The sequence below is a fragment of the Leptodactylus fuscus genome, chromosome 1 (genome assembly GCF_031893055.1).
Source record: "Leptodactylus fuscus isolate aLepFus1 chromosome 1, aLepFus1.hap2, whole genome shotgun sequence".
In the NCBI taxonomy this organism is placed as follows: domain Eukaryota; kingdom Metazoa; phylum Chordata; class Amphibia; order Anura; family Leptodactylidae; genus Leptodactylus; species Leptodactylus fuscus.
The window spans coordinates 29,162,180-29,178,380 of NC_134265.1; the positions used below are offsets into that span (position 1 = coordinate 29,162,180).

The 16,201-nt window shown below is 43.0% G+C and overlaps 1 protein-coding gene across 2 annotated transcripts in view; it reads left to right on the forward strand.

Annotated features, from left to right (window-relative positions):
- Positions 1 to 16,201, forward strand: part of GHR (growth hormone receptor) — a 241,065-nt gene that overhangs the window by 15,929 nt on the left and 208,935 nt on the right. Inside the window, exon 2 of one of the 2 annotated variants that reach the window (XM_075268937.1) lies at positions 15,652 to 15,732. The exons of the other annotated variant lie outside the window; for it this stretch is intronic. The gene's annotated coding sequence lies outside the window, so the exon portion shown is untranslated. The remainder of the gene's footprint in view (positions 1 to 15,651; positions 15,733 to 16,201) is intronic. 2 annotated transcript variants of the gene reach the window in all.

A 16,201-nucleotide genomic window follows, 5' to 3' on the forward strand; every position in this document is an offset into this window, starting at 1 on the left:
GAGTTCTCTCGCAGCATCGGGGACGCCCCCAGTGCTGTCTGAGCGCTGGGGCCCGCCCCCAGTGCTGCGAGAGAGCTAATTTACATACCAACAAGAACCGGGATTGTAAGCGAACAGCGGTATGGAGAAGACAACGAAAAGAAGGAGAAGAATAGCCTTTCTTAAGGCTATTCCAACGTGGTACTTAGAAAAAATGTCGTCTGAATGATAGGATCCCTTTAATCATTTATATTTACAAAAATGTTTTACTTTTAATTCTCTGCAATTTTATGGTTATGTTCATGGGAAAACATATAATATTAATAAAGATTCATAATAAGTAACTCTTAATAAGCCAGAAGACAGTTGTGGTGTTTACACAACCGTGATCAAAGATACTATGATCTTACGTCCTGCACTTAGAGAATTAGATTTTTTTTACATAAATCATCCTGGATAAATCTTCTGGACTGAGCGCTGATACTGAAGAGATAAAGGGAAAAAGCAAATTATCATTCTAGAAATAGAGAGTATTGTAATCCTGAATGCCAGCGGCAAAGACGGCAAATTATCATTAGGAGGAAGGTCACTTAGTATTTCATTGTGTGTTATACATTATGTATAATTAAATAGGTTTGGTGCGTTGATAGACTATGAAGAATTGGTTTGAAGCATTCCTACCATGATTAATTTATATACATATACACACGTGGACAAAATTGTTGGTCCCCCTCGTTTAATGATAGAAAAAGCCACAATGGTCACAGAAATAACTTGAATTTGGAATTTGCCAAACTACATGTTGACAAGCCACAAAGTTTCTGGGAGAATGTCCTATGGACAGATGAGACAAAAATCAAACTTTTTGGCAAGGCACATCAGCTCTATGTTCACAGACGGAAAAATGAGGCCTATCTTGAAAAGAGCACTGTCCCTACTGTGAAACATGGAGGAGGCTCTGTTATGTTCTGGGGCTGCTTTGCTGCATCTGGCACAGGGTGTCTTGAATCTGTGCAGGGTACAATGAAATCTCAAGACTGTCAAGGGATTCTAGAGAGAAATGTGCTGCCCAGTGTCAGAAAGCTTGGTCTCAGTCGCAAGTCATGGGTCTTGTAACAGGATAATGACCCAAAACACACAGCTAAAAACACCCAAGAATGGCTAAGAGGACTATTCTGAAGAGGCCTTCTATGAGCTCTGACCTAAATCCTATTGAGTATCTTTGGAAGGAGCTGAAACATGTAATCTGGAAAAGGCCAAACCCGAGACAACTGGAGCAGTTTGCTCATGAGGAGGCGCCAAAATCCCTGCTGAGAGGTGCAGAAATCTCATTGACAGTTACAGGAATCGTCTGATCGCAGCGACTGCCTCAAAAGGTTGTGCAATCAAATATTAAGTTACTGAACCATCATTTCTGTCTAGGCCTGTGTCATGGGGTTTATTTTTCAAAAAATTTCTGTTGAAGTGAAAATCAATGCCTGACTTTCATTTGATCATTTTCATAGAATATTTATTTCTTACTAGCTGGTACCCGCGACTTCGTCTGCGGTGATTGTAGAAGTGGGTAACTACAGACGCGGGTAAGGTTTTCGTACTGTGTATAAGGGATGGGATATGAAATGTAACTTTGTATCTTGTTTTTGCTGTAATTCTGAGAATACGTGAGACTTTTGTGTTGAATGTAATTTGTAGTTCAGCTGCTATACGGTGTTGTTATAAACTGTACATAATGACTTTGGGACAGAGGTATTACAAGTGAATATACTTCGATATACGACATTGTATGATTTGTTATTTTCCGCCAGTACATGTAAGTTTTGGGCACAGGATACTCCCGAGCAAGCCACATAAAGTCTGGCCCTGTGCATGAGAGTTTAGTAACTCCATGTGCCTCTTATTAATAGCAATTAACCCCATCATGTCCCTCACATTAACCCCTGTGTAAGAGTTACTGATATGTGAGAGACTTGGAGGTAATAATTAAGTATCTTCATTACTGAGGTCTTTTATTAGTACCTCCATATGTCTCACATATTAGTAACCTTTATATGGGGCACACAGGGGTTAATATGAGGGACATGATGGGGTTTATTCCTATTAATGTGAGGCACACAGGGGTTAATATGAGGGACATGATGGGGTTTATTCCTATTAATGTGAGGCACATGGAGTTACTAACACTAAACTAATAACCCCAAATGCCGAACATTAATGAGAATAGCAATCCTATGTACCTGTGTGTTTCTTACTTGCACTTTGCTAGCAGCTTCCTCTCCTCCTCGGGGAATCATTGCAGGATGCAGACCACTATAGCAGGCACAGACCTGAGCGATTAAGCTGCACCCCTCTCAAAGGGGAGTGTCCTTATGCCTCAGCTCTAGCAGCCCACTGAAGAGACTCGGACTGCATTTAACTCTTGCAGGTCCTGTGCTGCTGGTGTGCCAGTGAAATATGGCAGGAGTGCCACTCTTGGCACGTGTGCCAGGGGTTGCTGACCTCTGCTGTAGAGGGTAATATGAATTTTGTGGCTTGCTATGGTCCAAAGTGTGTGAGATTTGGTTTGCGCTATTGTGACGAAAAGTAGCCTATTGCGCAATCGAGTGTAGTAACTATGTTTGTGGAAAATTTCAGCCAAATCGGTGGAGCGGGTTTTGCGTTATTGAGGACCAAACACACAAACCCACAAACATCCAAACTCACAAACTTTCACCTTTTAGGATTACTTTTGTCAGATGCTAGTTATTTCTGTGACCATTGTGGGGTTTTCTTTCATTAAACGAGGGGAACCAACAATTTTGTCCACGTGTGTATATGTAATTTATTAATACATGATAAATATAAGAAGCATATATCATTATGGTCATCTTCTAGATGTATATGGTCCCCTTTCTTTTTCTGTAAATGTTGCAAAACCTTCTTAGGCCTAAATAATTAAGTCTAGAATAAAACGATAAAAGAGGGAGGAGATGCAGCTGTACGAGTAGAGGAAAGGAAGGAGAGTTTGGATTGGCTGAGAATACGCCAGAAAAGGACCGCCCACAAAGTGCTATTAAAAAAAAAAAAAAACTGTTGTCCCCACCCCTTACAGTAAATGTTATGAAGGTGACACATGTTGTGTTGTCAGGGTAGGGGCTAGAACCTGTGACATGGGCATGGCAGTGGCATTATTTTTTGTGTCCTTTAAAAAAAAAATTTTATATATTGTGCCCCCATTGTCGGGTAACAATAGACTTTTGGGGGGCATTTTAACATTACTCACGCCTTCACCATGGACCACTTTCAGAGAGCTGATTAGCATGTTGACAGAAACAACAATATTTAGCCAATGGAGACATTGATTCACAAGGGGGAAACACTGTGGTTTGGGTGACCCTAACTTAAAGGGGTTGTCCCATCACAAGGATCCTATCTATACTGCTTGTTAATGTGGATGTAAGACTTTTCCTAAATACACTGCTTCAGCAAAACTGCTTTGTTTGTCCACTATCTTACTTTATTCAGTTCATTGTTGACACAGCCCTTGACTTATCTGCTCAAAAGTCAAGTGATGTATCAGCCTACTCTCGGGGAGGGAGGAGGGGCTAAGTGCATGGGAGTGAGCCTGTGTTTCTAGCTATTCCTGTGTCTACACCACGTGACCTAGCTCCCTGCACTCAGATAGAGGAGAGGAGCTGCTTTCATTTCTTCTGTTCTCCCAGTTATCAGGTTAGCTAATTCAATTGTGTTCATTAAGGCAGAGACATACAGTCTCTGTATGTAACACAGAATGGAGTTGCTCCTGCCTGTACTTCATAGTCCAATATTGTGCATATAGTGTTGTTTGAGGACCTTTGATGACATCACAGGCCCTTCATCCACCCCATAGGATCACACTATGTGATGGGTGGAGCTACATGTTAATTTTGGGGTGGAGCTAAACGGCAGGTTGCGTGTGAAACCCCGCCCACCAAATGACGCAAGAAACCAGGAAGAAAGAAGATTTTACAGCAGTGAAGACTGGTGAGTATGCGACGTGGGAATACCCCTTTAACTATCTCCATGGCTGGGTTGATATACTGGGAGTTGTATTACTACAGATCTAATAGGACTCCTGGGTCGATGCACATCACCACCACTTTATGCTACCGATTGACTATCCACCCAGTGTAACCAGTTTTATAGAAGCTCAAACTCTCTCTTTATACTTTTCTATAGGTTACTCAGAAGGGAGCGCACAACCACCTTGACGTCTGCGCAGTTCCATGCCATGCTTACGTTTGCTTGATCCTTTTGTCCAAACTGGAAATTCCCCTTTGAAGTTAATGGATATCTTTTAATCCTTCATTACACTTAGTGTCTCTTCTCTTCTGATGCTTGTGTCTTACTTAAGCTGTTTGGTATAAATGTTAGATGTTGTCATTGTTAGATGTAATTGCTTGGTATACACTGTGAAGATCTATTTTGGGAGATAACATGATAGTAAGGAGTCAATTACATAGAAAATAATGTCTGAGTGACTTTGTTTCATGTCTTAGTAGCGGCTGATAATGAATTAATACACTATGGGGGAAGTTTGTGAAGACTGGCATTATCAACGCCGGTCTTCAGAACACCTTGGCCGATGGAAAGTGCACCTCATAAATGACAAGATTCATGTCTTCTTGTCATTGAGGGTAATGAATATAAATATAAGAGAAATGTACTCCAGCACCACCTTTGGGAAGGTAACTCCCTATAGATCAATGCATCATTTTTCATAAAATCTAATAGCATAGTTTGGGAATACAGTTGAGCTAGAATAACCCATCCATAAGAAAGTGGGTCCCATTTGTAGACAGTTGCTTCAAGGCTTTTTCCTCTCTGGGCTGTGTAAGAGGTCTAGACTTGGGTCAGACTTATTAGGAAGAGATGGTACAGGCACTTATTAGACCATGCATGCCCTGCTAAGAATTCTGGATATGGAAAATGCAACTTAGACCTCCTTACTGGAAAAGAGGGTGTGCTCTAGTGCCACCCTTTAGAAGGTAGCTCCCTATAGATCAATGCAAAATCTATAGCGTAATCTAGAAATATAGTCAAGGAAGAGGGATCCATCCACAGACTGCTGTTTTTGTGGTTATTGCATCTTATGAATACGAAACCGGGTGCTGGTTGGCTGTGTAAGAGGTCTAGGCTAAAAAGTAGTACAGGGGCTAGAGGCTAGTACAGGGATTTGCTATACCAAGCATGCCCTGCTAAGAATTCTGTGTAAGGAATATGCATAAAGGAATTTCTTGGTTCAAAAGAGGAGCATGCTCTAGCGCCACCTTATGGAAGGTAGATCCCTATAGAGCTATGAATGGTTTTTCATAAAACCCAAATCTGGGGATTTCTATTGATCTATAGGGAGGTACCTTCCCTAAAGTTTTTGTACTAAAGCTTCACTTTACCACTGATTGACATCTTACATTGTACTGTATATGAGAAAGCTCAATGTCTGGTTATCCGCTCATCTCCAAACTACAGGCCGTAACTTGTAGCTGGGGCCTGAAGAAGAGGTAGATGCCTAAGCCTTAAATGTAATGCAAAAGCTTTACCCAGTCATATAAAATGAGCGTCAACAACATGTCAGACCATCACTCTGACGCCGAGGAGAGAGTGACATCATTGTAAAGGAATGTAATGCTCGTCCCCCTCCCCTTAACCATAGAGTGATCCTGTCTAGCCTAAAAAAGTTAGGGGAACTTATGGGAGATGTATATTCTGAAGCCGTATACAATTTCTGAGATATGTACCATATCCAGGATTAGAAAACATTACTACTTTCGTGACATCACATCCGCTGGTCACATGGTCATGGTGCAGCTCAGATTGACCTCCACTCTTCAGGAAACTGAGGGCGTTTAGGATCTGTGGTTGGGCCGACGTGAGGACCTCTCCATTCAGTTTGATGGGAGCATCCTGTTTGCATCTCAGTCCCATTCTAACGAATGAAGCTGAACTGCAATACCAAGCGTAGCCACTACAAAATGTATGGTGCTATACTTGATATTCGGTGAAGAGGCTGCAGCGTTCACCCAAATGCTGTGGTCTCTTCAAAAAACGTATCGTCGGTTGCCCAAGTGTTGGATCCCATCAAAAAAAACAGATCAATACCAAATGACGACCCTAACATGCCCTAAAAGCTCATCTGTATTATCAGGCTTAGGCCCGTTACACACGGACCGTCGTTCGTGTCATCCGCGCTCCATAAATAGGAGTTACGGAAGCACGGCAACAAAACTGGACAGGACTAGGACCTCGATTGTTTAATGTCTAATATTGTCTGTTCATGTAACGTCTGATTTGTAACGTACTAAGGATAGGCCGTAACTAGTTAACACTCGGAAACCCATTACAGATTCACAACATACAGATATGGAAACAACCTTCCATGTCACGTGACCGCCGTCCTGTGTATTGAAGCCAGTGATGACCTTGACCCGTCTTCTCCATTGAGAATGATTTCCGCTTACAGGAATCATCTACCATACAGGGTCATGCTTAGCCATCATCATCCTCATCATCCTCGTACTACTTGTTAATTAGTTGATCGTTATTGCTGCTGCTAATGAGGTATTTTCTATTCTGGCGCCTCTTCTCCTACCATTGAGTACAATGAGGGTCACAGCTTGACCGTGAACCAAATCCTCCGAGCTCCCAGGATTATTAGATCGGTTTTCTGTGAACTACAGTAATATCCAGAAGGCAGGAATATATGAGAAAATAATGAAGTCAATATCTGCCGCCATATGATGTTATCAAACATCCTGCCCTGCTGTACAGTTATGAGGCTGCCAGGAAAGCTGAATTATGGCAATATCGTAGGCAGCGCTATAATAAATCACACGGGTTATTAAATGGTATAAGGTCCTACTGTCGTGTTACTGAAGGATGCTTGCCAATGTAGTGCGGGTCATAAAAAAACATGAAGATGGTGTCCTCAGATTTAAAGGTTTCATCCTTATTTTCACTGGGTAGCAAAATTTTGCTTTTCTGGTAGTTTTTGTGTTGTTAATTTGCACAAATTTTGGCTCCTTTATGTGAAATCCTGCATTTTTTTCCACTCTTTACCTTGCTTTTCTATTGAGAGTTGTTCCTGTTTACCATTGTGTATAGAGTAGGGGGTTTTATATGAGAAGTCAAAAGAAAATGAAGATGGGGAGGGTCGCTTCAAACTGCTATATATGAGGCATTCTAAAACAAAGAAACTTGCTTCTGGTGTCATATGACAGCAGAGAATCTTGTTCATTTGCACAAATTTTGGCTCCTTTATTTGAAATCCTACATTTTTTTCCACTCTTTACCTTGCTTTTCTATTGAGAGTCGTTCCTGTTTACCATTGTGTATAGAGTCTGGTGTCATATGACAGCAGAGAATCTCCTATGATACCAAGATTGAAGTTCTAGGATTTACAGAGATGTTACTGGTTGAAAACACAGTCGGGTTTGGATATTTATACCACATGGAGCTGTACCTATACATAACCCAAACCCGTGTTCTCAACCAGTGATATCACTGAAAATTACAAAGGAAGAACTATGTACATAGAAGACAATGGACGACAATCTCCTCTTTCATATGACACCAAAAGCAAGTTTCTATGTTTTATAATGCCGGAGATGTAGTTTGATGTGACCCTCTCCTACCCTAATTTTTCTCTTCACCCAGCCCCCTACTCTGTACACTGGAATAACTCTTGATAGACAGTGAAAAAACACAGGATTTCACACAAAGGAGACAAAATTTGATAATACAAAATTTAACAATGACACAAATACTGCCAGAAAATCAAAAGTTGTCTGAAAGTTTACTTACACTTTAAGGCCGGGGCCCACGGGCTGGAAACGCCATGATTTGCCCGTGACGGAAGAATCGCAGCGTTTTACAGTACTTGCAAAGTGGACCGGATTCAGGTGAATCCACGCAGAAACGCCGGCAGCTTTCCCATAGATATAATTGTAAGAGAAAGTCCACAGAGAAAAACTCTGTGATGCGTTCCCGCCACGTTTTAGAGCTGCGTATCGTCCTATAGGGCCTTAGCCTAACACATCGAAAAAAAAGTAAGCAACTTTGCTTATCGTTGTGACTAAGAATATTGTTTTGTTTGTAGAACTGTTATGAATACCTATGAGTCTCTATGGTCACAGACTACAAACAAACCCTACGTAGTCTGACCTTTCAGTAACATGTCACTCCGTCCCCTGTAGTTTTGCAAAAAGCAAAAGCTAGATGGAAAGGTCTACATGTAGGTCTGCAGAGGTGTTGTCTGCACAAACAATAGGATTATTTTGGATACAAAGATAGTTTTCGTTTCGATGCAAGGAAACAATAAAAATAGAAACCGACCATGACAGAACTTTTACAGTCCGTTGTCAGGCTCGGTCGACTTAATGTGAGCCTTGTAATGGCTGGGAATTTACCATTAAGAATGCTAATTCTGTATTTGAGTGACATTAATGGAGCGATCGTCGATGGATTTAATGCTTGTGACTCGCATTTTACATTCTGGAAATGGACAGGTGTCATAAGGGAACGGGGATCTTCAGTCAAACGCGTTTCGAAAGAATTTATATTTATGGGTAAGAACACGTGTTCGGGTTTTGATGCAGTTTTTGATAGAAAAAGAGAAGGTAACACCTGGGTTCTTACTATATTTGATCCACTCTTGTCTCTCACCTACAGAGATAGTGGCTTTGTATACAGAGATAACTGTGAGAAGAACCACCCATTGGACTCTTAAACCTGAAAAGTAAAATTTAAAAAAGTCAGGTTATACCAAATCTTTTCCCACAAAACCATAGATTCATCTTCTCAGTTACTTCATTTCTATAACCTTTTGGCCACAAATATTCAGTGTGACAGGTTTCCTTTAAGACCAAACTAAACTTACCTCCACCAGCTACACTAATTATGGCCCATTTGGAGACCCCGCCATTCCTGAGCAAGCATTTCTGTTAGTTTCAGTACAGTTATGCTCTCTCCTGTCAGGTGGGTGGTGCCTAGCTACCTGTTCTTATCCAGCGCCGTCCACCTGACCGTAGACCGCAGAATTGTACGAACAATAACAGAAATGGTTTCTCAGGAACGGTAGGGGCTAGAGAAAAAAATTCAACTGCACTGTGAACAGGTGAAGGATTGGTTTGTGGAGGTGGTGAAAGATCCTCTTTAAAGAGGAGCTTTCATGGTCCGGGGCACAGGCAGTTCTATATACTGCTGGAAAGACTCCTTAATTCAGTGCACTATTGGCTTCCCCGATCTGTGCCCCGGGTGAAGAGCTATCGGTCCCGGTACCGCAGCTCTTTACAGTCAGAAGGGCGTTCCTGACAGTCTGTCAAGAACGTCCTTCTCCACAGCAGCGCCTATCGCGTTGTACAGTGTGAGCGGGGAGGAACGCCCCCTCCCCTCCTGATAATACTCGTCTATGGACGAGCACTGTGAGCAGAAGGAGGGGGAGCTCCTACTGTACAGCGCGATAGGCGCTGCTTTGAAGAAGGACGTACCTGATAGACTGTCAGGAACGCCCTTCTGACTGTAAAGAGCTACAGTACCGGCACTGATTCTAAAATTTCAGGGTTGGCCAAAACTCACCTTCCCTATTCTCCTGGGCTCATGTGTATCGTCTAGTGCTCCATTGAAGTTTTCGTCTAACCTCTTCCAACTTCCTGGGCCACATCATGGGCCCTAGGGGACCACTAAGGATTGTGATTGGTTGTCGGTGATCATTTGGAGTGTGCCAACATCAGGACGCAAGTGTGATTCCAAAACTAAACCAAAGTGAAGCCTCTCAAATACTCAGGAAACAAATTTCATGAGGTTCGTTCATCTCTAATGCCCGGTAGGACCCAAAGACCTAGTGACTAGTATCATGAAGGGCACACGGTTCTGTAGATGGAACTTTGTTACGGATTTGGCACAGGGGCATTGTATATAGCCAAGAGAATATTTGATAACTGTATACTAATGACAACTTTGTGTCCTCTGAGCCGCCACTCAAATTGTCCTGCGGGTTTCAGATATAAGAGGAATTCCTTCAAGAAAGGGAAACATTCTTGAAATAGCACATTATATATATTAAAAAATAAAAAAAAAAAATACAGGAATTGAGTAGATGACTCGAACCATGGTTTCCACCAATTTAGAGATTATGTGAAAATAAGTAAAAATTTTAAGGTAAAAAAAATGATTTTATGAAATCAAGCCTAGTTCTGTAAAGACAAATTGAGTTTTCACCGGGGGCGGCAAATTCATGAATGGCCTCTATTGTGAGGAACGCAACGTTCAGACTGTGTAGCTAACGTCACTTAGACATGCATATTTCACTTCAATTTACATGGATCGGATTTGCAATCTATTGCTTTATAGTGGAAATGTAATCTTATGTTTGGAAACATCGGTCCTAAAAATTATTCCAGTTTTCGGTAAAGGCATCTGGATATGTAAATTTTGGCAAATACGTTATATGGCTCTAATACATCTAATATAGAAATAATGTGGGAAATGGTCTTGGTTCCGAATATCCAACTATTATGTGTTTACAGTAGAGTTGAGCGAGTAGTACTCGATCGAGTAGGTATTTGATCGAATATTACGGTATTCGAAATACTCGTACTCGATCGAGTACCACTCGCTATTCGAATGTAAAAGTTTGATGCAGAACCAGCATTGATTGGCCGAATGCTATACAGTCGGCCAATCAATGCTGGTTCTTCTCCTATCTTTAGAAGTCTTCTCCATGCAGCTTCCCTGCGGCGTCTTCCGGCTCTGAATTCACTCTGCCAGGCATCAGGCCTGGGCAGAGCCGACTGCGCATGTCTGCTTGTAGTGCGGGCATGCGCAGTCGGCTCTGCACAGGCCCGATGCCTGTCAGAGTGAATTCAGAGCCGGAAGATGCCGCGGGGACGCTGCACGGAGAAGACTTCTCGGAGGATCCAGCCCGACCCTCACTCGTGGACTTGGTAAGTTCAGTTTGATCGAATGTTGCCTACCCCTGAAACGAGCATTTTCCCCCCATAGACTATAATAGGGTTCGATATTCGATTCGAGTAGTCGAATATTGAGCAGCTACTCGAAACGAATATCGAACATTTTACTGTTCGCTCATCTCTAGTTTACAGCTTCTGTGCGCTTATGTGTATCCATAGTAACAGACTACAAACAAACCCCATGTAGTCTGATCTGCAAGTCCTATTACCTTCCATTTGCCACCTATTTCATGTACTGTAGGTAGTAGATAGGGGGCAGTACTGTATGAGTACTAGGAATGAGCAAACGGATTCGGTGACAACCGGATTTTCTAATAGTTTTGAGTTTGACGGAACCCAAAACTTTAGGGGTTGACCACCCATGAAATACTCTTGAGACCCCAGGATATAATAAGTTGAGGCCAAGGGGACATGATTAAAAATAACAAAGAGACATACTCACCTCTCTTGAGCGTTCAGAGGTCCCCAGTGTCGTCTTCAGGCCTCTGACTGACATCATGTGACGTAATATCAGTATGTCACTACCTCCCACATGACCACTGAGGCCCAATCACAGGCCTCGTTGGTGACCCTGGGCAATGTGACATCAGCAGAGGCAGGAAGAGGCTGCCAGGGTATGCAAGGATGCCCAAGAGAGGTAAGGCGAGGTGAGTATAATTCTTTGTTATTTTTACTCGCCTCTACTTATTATAGTCTGGGGTCTGAGAAAACCCCTGAGCATATTAGTAGTACTTCTGATTCAGACCAAACAAGTTTGTTTACAGACGAGCCAGAGGGATAACCATAACAAATATTTGGTGAAACTCATAAGGGTTACCCTTCTCAAATCACTACATGATTATTATATGCAAGGTATGCTTGTAGTCTGCTGCTATAGAGGCACATAGAGTACAGTGCGGAAGTTTTAGGCAGGAGTGAAAAAAGCTACAACGTAAAAAATGTTTTCAAAAATAGGAATGTTAATAGCTTATGTGTCAGTTAACAGCCTTAAAGGGGTTGAATAGGCTAAAAATATTGATCTTTCCTCGAGATAAATCATTAATATCAGATCTGTGGAGGTTTGATACCCAATACCCCAAGAAATCAGTTGCACTCGGTGGCTGATACACAGAGAATGGAGCAGGAAGCAGACAGCGCCGTTCTCTGTGTAGTGGTAGAGCAGAGTCACTGCAGCCTGACTTACATTCAAATAAATGGGAGCTGATCTGCAGTACCAGGTGTGGCCTCTACATGGAGAACAGCACTGTCTGCTTCCTGCTCCATTCTCTGTTGATCGGTGGGGTATTAGGTATTGGACCCCACCAATCTGGTAGTGATGTCCAATTTAGCCCTGTCAATTCCTTTAAGTGAATGAAGTGTGCCTGCCCTTTGGAGGAGTCATCCTATAAGTGTAGAATCCAGACTACTGGAGGTAAGATGGAAGACCGACGGTATACAGTTGGATATTTATGATCTCACGCTTTTCCAACCAAGGCCAGTGTATAGATTCTATATAGAGTCTATAGATGAAGTATGCATGCCTGTTATGGGGAACAAATCATTGCAGGGCGTGTTATATGCATGTGATGTTTCCACGAGTGTATATGTTCTTTATAGAACAGTGGTCTTCATTGTGCGATGTTCTACAGTATAAGGATTTGCGTAATGATTGTCGTAACAATGTTATGCTCCTTCAAGAAAATGGAAATGTGATTCCATTAAACTATAAGTGAAGTTGTAAAATGCAATATAATCAAGTCATTTGCTTCCTTAAAGCGTACCAAAAAAAAAAATCACTAAATTCTTTATGTATTAGAGGATGTACAACACTGTGGGTGTAGTAAAATGCTGCAAAGTGGAGTGACAAAGGTAAATGCCATCAGTATTCGGTGTGACCTTCGCTCTTTGGAGGAGGAGTCCTGGAAGTGATGATATGGCCTCCATAGAGCCCTGATCTCAACGTCATCCAGTCCGTCTGGGATGACCTAAAGAGACAGACGGATTGGAGCAAGCAACATCCACAGAAGATCTGGAGCAACCAGATTGATAGACCGCTGGGTTGGCAATGCGGGGTAATACAGCCTGGCCGTGGTCACTTTAGGCTACTCTTAGTCGCAGCTTCTGTTTCGGTACATTGAAGAATGAACTTGTTTATTGTACTATATTGTAGCATCTTCAGATAAGAACAATACCCATTGAATATCGTGCGGATTCCCGATGACAAACCCGCGGCGATTACTCCGAGCTAAATTTACAGTGAGCCAATGAACTCTTTAGAATTACAATTCGTCCTACATACGATAAAAAGCGGAATACGTCGCCCCCGGTGTGTGTAAATTTGGCATCTGGCACCGGTTACCGCCGTCAAAACCATCAATCATAGGAGGAAATTCAGGCTGACTCCTTTGCAGTCTACAATGGCTATATATATGTGTATACTCTATAGGCACTGCCTCCCTGCGTAGCCGCTTGTGTACACATTGCAGTAATAAGTCGTCGACTTTGGACTTTACTTACTCACAGTGACCTGTATGCAGATTTTTGGCAGAATCCTTACACGATCCTACGTGAGATATGACGGATGTGAGATATGGGATAATGCTGAGCTGGTTATTATGGTAATTCACTATGTACGACTTGCTTTGTTGCTTGCTACGCCACTGAAATGTATCACTTTTTTTCTAATCCACTTTCATTTTAGGATTATAAATTTATCATTCTATTTTCTGTACATGAGTATGGCGGCGGCCATCTTGCTTGAGCTTCTCCTCTGCTCTATGAACAGCATTTAGTGATCTGCTTTACAGCACAGTTATGGCCCTTTGGCAGCAAATGGTCTGGAACAAACTCATTGAGGTCTATGGGCAGGGGCGTAACTACCAGGGTGGGAGCAGTAGTGGCTGCCACAGGGCCCGGGACATTAGGGGTTTGCAACCGCTGCGCCTTGTTTTTTTTGTTTTTTTTTAATAGGCCGGTAATTGGCCCTATTTACTTACTGGTCCTGGCTCCTACTCACGGCCGCCATTGCTTCTCCTTCTGTCGAGCCAGGATCGGTAAATGAGGCTGCGGGCCCCACAAACACTACTATAATACTCGGGGTCAGACCCCTGAATATAATGATCGGAGGCCCAGGGGAAGTGAGGGAAAAGAAAAAAAACAGTGTTACTTACCTCTACTGGCTCCAAGCAGGCTTCAGGCCTACTCGTGTGACATCACATGGGCCGGGGCTTGCGTCTTTATGCGTCGTAACGCAAGCCCCGGCTCAAGTGATGTTCCATATGTCATTGAAGATGGCTGACATCAGTGGGGACTGCACCGGAGCCAAGGAGAGGTAAGTAACAGTGTTTTTTATGTTTGTATCTTCCCCAAGTCTCTGAAAAGACCCCAGAGTATAATAATTGTTCACGGGTGTCCACAACGGGGCATAATACTGTGTGCAGGGGCCACTATGGGGCATAATACTGTGTGCAAGGGCCACTATGGGTCATAATACTGTGTGCAAGGGCCACTATGGGTCATAATACTGTGTGCAGGGGCCACTATGGGGCATAATACTGTGTGCAGGGGCCACTATGGGGCATAATACTGTGTGCAGGGGCCACTATGGGGGATAATACTGTGTGCAGGGGCCACTATGGGGCATAATACTGTGTACTGGGGCCAGTATGGGACATAATACTGTGTGCAGGGGCCACTATGGGGAATAATACTGTGTGCAGGGGCCACTATGGGGGATAATACTGTGTGCAGGGGCCAATATGGGGTATAATACTGTGTGCAGGGGCCACTATGGGACATAATACTGTGTGCAGGGGCCACTATGGGGGATAATACTGTGTGCAGGGGCCACTATGGGGGATAATACTGTGTGCAGGGGCCAATATGGGGTATAATACTGTGTGCAGGGGCCACTATGGGACATAATACTGTGTGCAGGGGCCACTATGGGATATAATAGTGTGTGCAGGGGCCAATATGGGACATAATAGTGCAAGCAGGAATGCAGGGGGAAGAGCGGGCAGTTGGGGTCTTCGGGGGTGGTGGGGAGGCATCTCGGATGGTAGGGGCGGGGGGGCATGTCAAAAGTTTGCACAGGGCCCTGCCATTGCTAGTTATACCACTGTCTATGGGGGAGGGGAGTATTCATCTCTTGCCATGATGGCTCACTATGTGTGTTATCTATACAGCTGTTATCTTCTGTTGTGATACTATCAACGTTGTTTGTGATATAAATTAGATGAATGTTGCAATGAAAACCTCTACAGAATTGGCAGTTGTCAGTCTATTATTAGGCTTAGTGGCCCGACCTACCCAGTCCACGTCACTGGTGTACAAGACATAATAAATCAGCTCCAATATCTTAAGGCTATGTTCACATTCTATCTTACATAGCCTTAAGAAAATAGGTGTAATCTGCAGAGTTTGTGACAACGTTGCTGCATTATTTCCTGCAGATTTTTTGCTGTGACATCTTTGCAGCCCCAGTACCTGAGTCTGGACATCTTTATCTTCACGCTGTCTAAGTCACATATAAATGATGTAAACCATGTAGTTCCTTGCTGTAGTTCAGCCTCACTTACTGTAAACTATTATGTCGGTGAATTGTTGGAAATTCTGCTTCCATGTCAGAGGTTCATTGACACACGTCTCATTGCTGACCTCCCATTCCAGCGAAGTATGTGAACTCACTCCAGTTATTCCTGTTTTACAGAACCCGCACCGGTTTGAAGTTGTCCTGAAGCTGTCACATAAATGACAACGGCAAGAACTTATGACACGGCACCCGGCTGCGGTACGTGCACTCATTTCCCCATTCCCCATTTCTTTTGCTAAAGATTTCGATTTCTGTATTTGTTTTATGCTAATACCGGGGTTCTTCCATAATCAAAACTTCATACCTACCATAACCAGGGGACCGTTGGTCCTGCGGACACATCATACAAAGTCTGGGGGACTGCTATCCATAGCCAAGCATAGTACGCAGCTATCTTAAAGGGAGTCTGTCTTCAGATACCAGCATATCAGCCCACAGATAGATAGGTTACAGTCACCGGAATCAAATGGATCGGTGACTCCATTGCCCTATCGTAGGCGCTGCCATTGCTCCAAGTAGGTCAACGGCAACATCCTCATTGCTATAAAGGGCTATTGGCATAAAAAAGCAATATCTTAGCAATAGAAGCACCAAAAAACATTGTTTGATCTGGATAAACCTAACCTACCTATCTGCGAGCTCAGCTGATATGTTGGGTTCTGCTAAT